The sequence below is a fragment of the Halyomorpha halys genome, unplaced genomic scaffold (genome assembly GCF_000696795.3).
Source record: "Halyomorpha halys isolate HHAL.00 unplaced genomic scaffold, Hhal_1.1 Scaffold1259.1, whole genome shotgun sequence".
Taxonomy (NCBI): Eukaryota; Metazoa; Arthropoda; class Insecta; order Hemiptera; family Pentatomidae; genus Halyomorpha; species Halyomorpha halys.
In genome coordinates this window covers 269,852-278,034 of record NW_027106004.1, presented here as the reverse complement: position 1 = coordinate 278,034, position 8,183 = coordinate 269,852, and the positions used below count along the sequence as shown (strand labels likewise).

Sequence of the window (8,183 nt, the reverse complement as noted above, 5' to 3'; positions counted from 1 at the left end):
AAGAGATCAAAATTGTTTAAAAAGAAACTAAACCACTCTCAAACAACTATAATAATAAAAAATAAATCTAATAAATTAAGAATTTCAGAACTTTTCCTTGGGAAAGAATATTACATTTGGTTTTTTTAATCAATTTTTTGTTAAATCTATTTTTTGTTATTAGGTATATTTTTCTCAAATTATTTTGAAAACTAATTGTTTAAAACAGTTTCAGTGTATTCCTTGAAATAAATTAAGAATTTCAGAACTTTTCCTTGGGAAAGAATATTACACTTGGTTTTTTTAATCAATTTTTTGTTATTAGGTATATTTTTTTCAAATTATTTTGAAAACTAATTGTTAAAAACAGTTTCAGTGTCTTCCTTGAAATAAATTAAGAACTTCAGAACTTTTCCTTGGGAAAGAATATTACACTTGATTAATATAATTTTTGATTTCTGTTTACAACAAATAAATGTTAGAAAGTAACTTATAGTGTTTAATAATTTCTCGAAAATAAATACAAATGTTTTCCTTCCTGTAATTATGGGATATTTTCATTTCAACAAACGCGATTAGAGACGTAGAGAGAGGTAGTTCTAAAGCCAATGTTGAAAATATTTCAAGAATCCAAAAAATTCACGGGTTCATCCACTTCTAGAGCTCAAACGAAGCATTGAACGTAAAATTAGATTAAATTAAGTACATTTTGAAGGCTTAAGCATGAATTTGAGAAGGGAATGAATCAGTGAATTAAGCATATTTGTAGATTTACTGGAGTATTTTATTCTTGGATTTATCTCCTCTTGCTTCTTTACGCCAAATAACATTATTATACAAGAATCTATATAAAATAAATGTTTAAAATATATAAAATTAAATCAGCATATTTAATTTTTTAATCTTTATTACATTATAATTTGTAGAGGCGTTAATGTATACGCTTGCTCATTAAGGCCATCAATTAAATTATTTCTCCGAATCAAATATGGTATATTTATTTTATAATCCAAAAGAAATTCCTCCGGGCCGGATTTGAACCAGCGACCTATGGATATCAGTCCCTCATTCCAACTACAGTCCACCGCTCTACCAACTGAGCTACCAGAGGATATGAATTAACCGTCATGTATCTAAACTTATTTGAAGTATTTTGGTCTGGGAGATGACTTTTAAAGATGGTTTGACAACTGCATAATGATTGTTGATGAATCGTGATGATTTTTTATCACTATTGTATTTGAGCTTAGAATCAAAATCAGTAATTTCTTCAGCCCTCTCGTGTGAAAATATCATGAACACTAACAATACTGTATAGTAACGTTTTTGAATGTATTAATTTATCTATTAAAATTAAACCCTAAAAATAAAAATAAAAAAACTGCTTCTACAATTATTGAATTATTAACTGCAGTAGAAATACAGTTACTTTGCATTGCAATGTTAAATGTACAAAAAAATGTTAGAGACAAATTATTAAACTGTATAAAAATAAATCATTAAAGGTAATTTTAGGATCTTTGTTACATAATAATTTGATAGCTAAAGAATTTTAATGAAATATACGCCTGCTTATTGTGATCATATGATAATCATAACGACTATGGTTATTATTTCTAAATTAAACAACAGTCCAGGAATTACTATTTTTGGTGGTAGCCCCTGAAGATGGATGGACAGTCCGAAACGTCGGAAGAAATATTTTATTAATGTAAAATTAATTTAAAAAAAAAGTTCGAACTAAGAAGGCTAATAAATCATCCAGAAAACGAAACTATCTTTTTTATATAGGTAAATGAAAATACTGGCAATAAAGATTAATTATTTTTAAAAACTTGGTTCTTATCTTTTAATTAGTATTTATTAAATCATTACTGATTAAAATTTAGAAGTGTACCTTACTGAAATATACACCATAATGTTTACTATGGCTTGTCTTTTCCAATGACGTTACACCAAAATAAGACATAAATAAAATTTAAGTTATCCCTTTTGAGACCAAAGATAATAAAATATATTGGATCAACTCTAACTGCGACATGTCACATCGGCTGACGACCGTTCGTCCTAGAGAGGACCCCTGGGAAATTGATGCCGGGCCATGCCTCTGGGTAAACACAAGCAATATTTGTCTTTTCAAGATGATAGCTAGACCGAAAGGTATTTTTTTTTCGTGTTTTTATTTACAATTTCGCTTTTTTGTATATTACATTTTATGGTTATTTTTTTTAATTCTGGTATATTGATTAATATATTTCGGACATTGTAACATCGAGTTACCTGCCCCGTCGGTTTATTTTAATTTAATTAAAAATAGCATTGCGATAGTAATGTATAGACATTCATTACTTAAGTTTTTTTTTGTTTTTTTTTTTATATCATTACTGTCTGGATCTGTTTGGGGGGTCTTGTAGTGAATATAACAATTGAATTTGCTTTTAACATTTAATAATGTAGAATTTAATCTCCTACAAAAACGATACCCCTACTGATTGTTATTATTGAACAATTTTAATTAACACAAATAAATTTATTTAAAAAAGTATTAATTATCGAAATAATATATCTAAGAAGTAATAACAAAATGTAATTGAAGAATAAGAGAAAAGGAAAAAAAGTGTCCTAGACCATATTTTTTTCGATGGCCATTATTGACGGTGTTACTCGAGGGTGAAGGGTACTGTGCTGTACTTAATGTATTTATACAAACTATGTGTATATGCAAACAAATATTGAGAAATTAAATATATAAACATTCCTAATTAGATCTATAAAAAGGTAATCCTCACATAAATATTGTTCTTTAAAAGAAATGAATCTCCAGTTAAACAGGACAGACGATTAATATGGAGTGTTTTGAAGAAAAAACTTCAAATTTATTTCTAATCTTAATTAAATCATTTATCAGATCACAATTAAAATGCAATCCAAACTTAATATGTTTATTAGTGTATGATAAAGTTAAAATTATTAAAATAGTTTTTAAAATTCCTAAACGATTTAGTTAAAGTTTATAGACAGTCTTAAATTAACTGAAATTTTAATAGTAGTTTCAAAGTCAATTATTTTGTTTTGTTTTACTGTAAGCGTTTCCTCGGACCATACATTTTTTTTTTTTCATTCTTCTTTCAAATTTCGTTGGAGGTTTTTTATTCAATTATTTATATTACAGCTAATGCATAGAGCTGAGTAAACTGGGACCGGTTAAGAGGGGTTTTGCTCTACAAAGCATATTTGAAGTTATATTCAAATAGTCAATTTCTAACCACATAATTATATTATAGGGGCTAATTTTTAATTTATTTTCAACGATTTATTTAATTGTTATTCTTGATAATGATTTGTTGTTAAATAGCCCAAACACAGCCTCGTACAGATTTCAGTGTTATTCATTAGTAAATGAAAGTAAACATGTATTCATAATTATTGTTTATTTGCAATAAGCTATAATAATTATATTTAGGAAATTGGACAGACAGTTCGTTATTAACTCTTATATCTATTATGTCTAATAAAAGGATATAGAAAAAAAAGACTAAAATTAATCATTTGACTCATATATAAATAGGTAAATTCCTCAGTAAGTCGTAGGTGTTAAAAAATTGTTATTTGTTGTACGCTTGTTATTTTAAAACCTAAAAGAAATTCCTCCGGGCCGGATTTGAACCAGCGACCTATGGATATCAGTCACTTTCACCAACTACAGTCCACCGCTCTACCAACTGAGCTACCAGAGGAGGTGATACGATAATCATGTGTTTAAAATTATCTAGATTACTTTGGTTGAAATGAGTTTTAAAGAGGAATATTTGTAACTGTAAAAGATGCTTTGGATTGTTATAAAATTTGTTGAGAATTCTTCGTGAATTATCCCTGTTATATTTTAGTTTAGGTTCTTAATCACTTTAATTATTGTAATCTTATAATTCATACACAATATTATAATAAATCAGGCCAATCAGTCTAATTTATTATGCAAATTTATAAATAAATTTTTTTTTTGATTTATTGTTTAAATTTATAAAAAAAAACTGCCTACACAATATTTAAACCATTACGTTCAGCAATAACACAATTGTTGTTTTTCTTTGATGGTAGCCTTTTTGAAAAGGAAAAGTTTTTTTATTTTATATTTTATTATTATTGTACCGTCGACTAAGTTTACTTTGTAACAACTCTACTAGCTTTGGGGGCCTCAGTAGAGAAAGTAAAACAGTCTATTTTTGGAATACCTCCAATTCACAATAAAATCATAACGTTTTTGTCAGATGTGTCTCTGTCAAAGCAAACGAGCGACATTGAACGGGAGTATTAACTTTTTTCTAGCTGCTACCATTGCCTTGTTAAAATCTATTTTATCAACAGAATTTATTCAGAAATAATTTTCTTCTTTGAATTTCGTTTTGCTAAACTATATATTTTGATGATAAATGCATTTCCCATTTCATTTATCACATATCACATTTTCCATTGCGTCTCACACTTGAGCCGTGTAGTAAATTAATAAATCATTAAATTGAATGTTAGAATATTTTTTATGGGACATTAACCAGGCCAGCTATCAAATATTTTATCCGGACCTAATGACCAGAGAGCTTTGTCGTGTCCGGACTTCCACTAAAAGGTTGGGGTCTGGTTTTTTCGTGGCCTGATGAGAATTTGAGGAATTGCGAAAAAAAGCATTCCAACCGTGGCTATATCATTGTCAGCAGATAGTAAAGACTTTTTTAACAATTAAAAAAAATCAAATTAAAAAAATCTCAAAAAAGAGATTCCCATTCCATTATAACTTATTTTATAAAAATTGCTATTTAAGTATGTAATTATCAAAAGCAAATTATAAGATGATTAACGTAACAATATCGTAAAAATTTACTCCTCCGGGCCGGATTTGAACCAGCGACCTATGGATATCAGTTACACATACCAACTACAGTCCACCGCTCTACCAACTGAGCTACCAGAGGTGGTGGTAGCTTAAGGATGAAACTTTCTACATTCCATAAAAATACCATTGATAATTCAACTCTCTTGACTAAAAAAGTTTTATTATCAATTTCAAATTCTTCTTCCAAGCACTGATATTACTTAAAACTATAATTCTGACATCTTCATTCTGTAATGCGTTCCTTTTTTTTCCGTTACAATTTATTACGTGGTTTCCAATTATATATAGTATGAAATGAGTTTAATTTTAAGCTCATTCCAGTACTCTGATATAAAAACTTTTTTGGAACTTTTTTTTATTTACAACCATACAAAGAAATCACTTCTCCTTCCTAATTCCGAATATTGGCTTCTAATTTCATTAAATTGGTACCATAAAAGAGGTCATTTGAAATCACGAGTGGAAAAGGTATAACGTAAAATATCTATCGTCGAAAATTTAAATGGGTGAATCCCCAACATTCCTAAATGATCCCAGCCCCTCTTATCAGAACAAACTAAAATACAATATATATTTTACCTAAAACGTGTGTTAAGAGAAAACTCTGACCTTTTTTTATGTAAAACATAGCATCAAATAATCGTTGTTACAAAAATGAATAGAATTAAATAGAACCTGCCCAAATACTTCAATAATTTTAAAAACATGGATAAAAGTTTCTAATTTTAAAAGTGTATATAGATTTTAATTAAACATAACTATATGCTGGAATATGTTCAATTTTTATTTGTGTATATTGTTACTTAAAAACGTTTTCTATTTATATTGCAGATTGTAATTTTATTTTATAATTATTAATAGTGGAAAAATGAAAAATGTATTGGACTTGGGGAGAGAAAATTATAAATAGTAAAATAATGGAAAAAATATTAATTATAACCAAAAAAAAAAGAAGGTTAAAAATATATTTATGAAGGTAAAAGATCGAAGAACAAAAAAATAAATAAAATTCATAGGTTACGATCATATATTTTAAATTAATTGTACTATGAATGAGATAATTTATTTATATGATTCAAAAAGTATTGTTTAATGGTTATAAGTATGCTGTGTCATGAGCAACTCTATGCAGCTAGGTAGCACAACTCCTTTCAAGTATTTCTCTCTCCAGAAATTGTACTTTGTTCTTCGAATCTTTTTTTTTTTTTGTAACCCTGCTTTGGCTTTATTATTATAAACAATTCCATGCACTAATATTACTATGTAGCGCACAAATATTGTATGAGAAACCACCAATTATCACTATAATAATATATAAATGTTTACACTTATAAACGTTGTTTATAATAATATAATAAGTAAGATGTGTTTAAAGACTCAGTAAAAATATATACATTTCACGTATTATACAAGTATGTAGTAATAATTTATGTTATAAAAGGGTACGAAGAAAAAACGTTATGCTTTTGAATAATTTTATTCTCCATGAATTGCTCTTTTATTATATAATAAAAGATGGAATCACTGTTGACCATTTTTATTGGCCATACCTTATACATGGAGAACTCCTTCCTCTCCCCTGGTCCTACTTGTATTATAATCGTGCCCTTACCCCGCTTCCAATTTCCGCTACGACGCATTCGCTTTGGTGACCCAGTTGCTTGAGTTATGAGCTCCAAAAGCTATAACAGCGCATTCCTCCTGTGCAACCGTCTGCCCTCAGGCTCTTCGATATTTAAGAGTTTGGAAGTTGGTCGCTTCTTAATTGGAAAAAGAGGGGGAAAAAAGTTTTCTCATCAGAGTTCCTAATGGAAAATATGTTATAATAAATTTCATTTATTACAGAATTAAATTTATAAAAATAGTAATATTATTGTACAATTATTGTTTGAAGAGAACTAGCATATTATACTTATAGTTTCATTCTAATTTTAATATTTATATTTTTTTTCATACATAAACAAACTAAATATTGCACATTTTTATACTAGATTCCGAAATGATTTCCATTTGTAATTAAATGACTTTTTTGTTTTGTTCATTTTTCGGTTATAAAGTAGATTACACAATTTGAATTCTAATAGTATAAAATAATAAGTTAGTAAAATTTTAAGTTTTTCGATGAGATGTTCAACAAGTTCATTAAAATCATCTAAATATTTTTAATAAAAGTATACGTTTATTATTATTCTAAAATATTCCGTCAATCTGCTAATTTTCTATCTTTTACAAAACACGAACAGATTTAAAAATTAATTATCCATTAAAATTAAAAAAAAAAATAAACTATTACTGTCTACATAAATACGTAGTTTTTAAAATGTGTAAATTTTAATTTAATATCAATTTTTATAAGGCCGAAATGGTATTGATATTTTTTTCTGTTAATGAATTATCCCATGTACAGTGTAATTGTAAATTCCATATTTTGTTGAAGGTAATAAATTAGTCGCTTGCTGGATTTAAAAAATTCATATTATTGCCGAATTGAAATATTTTTTTTAATATTTGTATATATAATCTTATTAAATTATTTTGGGATTAAATGCTAAAAAAAAATGTAACAGCAACTGGCCCGTAAGATAAATCATGTCATACCACATTCAAGATATTGAGTAAAGAAAAAAAAAGGTTAAATTCAATCGACCTGCATTAGCTCTTGGTCTTACAATATAATTTATATATTTATGAACAAACCTGATTTTTTATTGCAAAATTTTAATAATAAAATAATAATATTCACCTGATTAGTTAAAAAAAAATATTTTAAAAATACTATATATATACCATAATATAAATATTCGAATAATTTTCATTTTTTTCCCCTTATTATACGTATATCGTTTGTTAACATTTTAAAATAGTCTTTCTTGACCCTTCGCCGAGGATTTTCATTCACCTTGACATTTCAGTTGATTGCCTTTTGCTTGTTCGTCTTTGACGAACATTCTCGAGTTGTGTGACAGCAAATAAGTTTTAAAACTCCATAGACGAAGGGTGTATGTGGGTGGTGCTTGAAAACTTTTCCCCAATTCCGCCTACTTGCTTCTGTGTACAATCAGTAAACCACATATTACATCTTTTCTACAATTTTTTTTTTTTTATTATTTATTTATTGTAATTTACAACTGTACAAATAATACAACAGGTAAATATGTAGTATGTTTCATATAAACTTGAAAATCTTGGGAAGGAACCACCTATTGGTGGTACTTCAAACATTAATTTAAACTAGAAGGTCCCGTGGCCATCTTCTTTTCAGACGCCTCGGAGGATTATCAGGGATTGTTAAGGATGAAAGATTAAGAATTAATGG

General features: G+C 27.5%; 3 non-coding genes across 3 annotated transcripts; all 3 read right to left on the bottom strand.

The window, feature by feature from the left end:
* Positions 1-999: 999 nt before the first annotated feature.
* Positions 1,000-1,090, bottom strand: TRNAY-GUA (transfer RNA tyrosine (anticodon GUA)). Its single transcript is given in 2 exon segments — positions 1,000-1,035; positions 1,054-1,090. It is a non-coding gene; the product is annotated as a tRNA-Tyr (tRNA).
* Positions 1,091-3,625: 2,535 nt separating this feature from the next.
* TRNAY-GUA (transfer RNA tyrosine (anticodon GUA)) lies at positions 3,626-3,716 on the bottom strand. The gene is given in 2 exon segments: positions 3,626-3,661; positions 3,680-3,716. It is a non-coding gene; the product is annotated as a tRNA-Tyr (tRNA).
* A 1,139-nt stretch (positions 3,717-4,855) lies between these two features.
* TRNAY-GUA (transfer RNA tyrosine (anticodon GUA)) lies at positions 4,856-4,946 on the bottom strand. The gene is given in 2 exon segments: positions 4,856-4,891; positions 4,910-4,946. It is a non-coding gene; the product is annotated as a tRNA-Tyr (tRNA).
* Between the last annotated feature and the right edge of the window lie 3,237 nt (positions 4,947-8,183).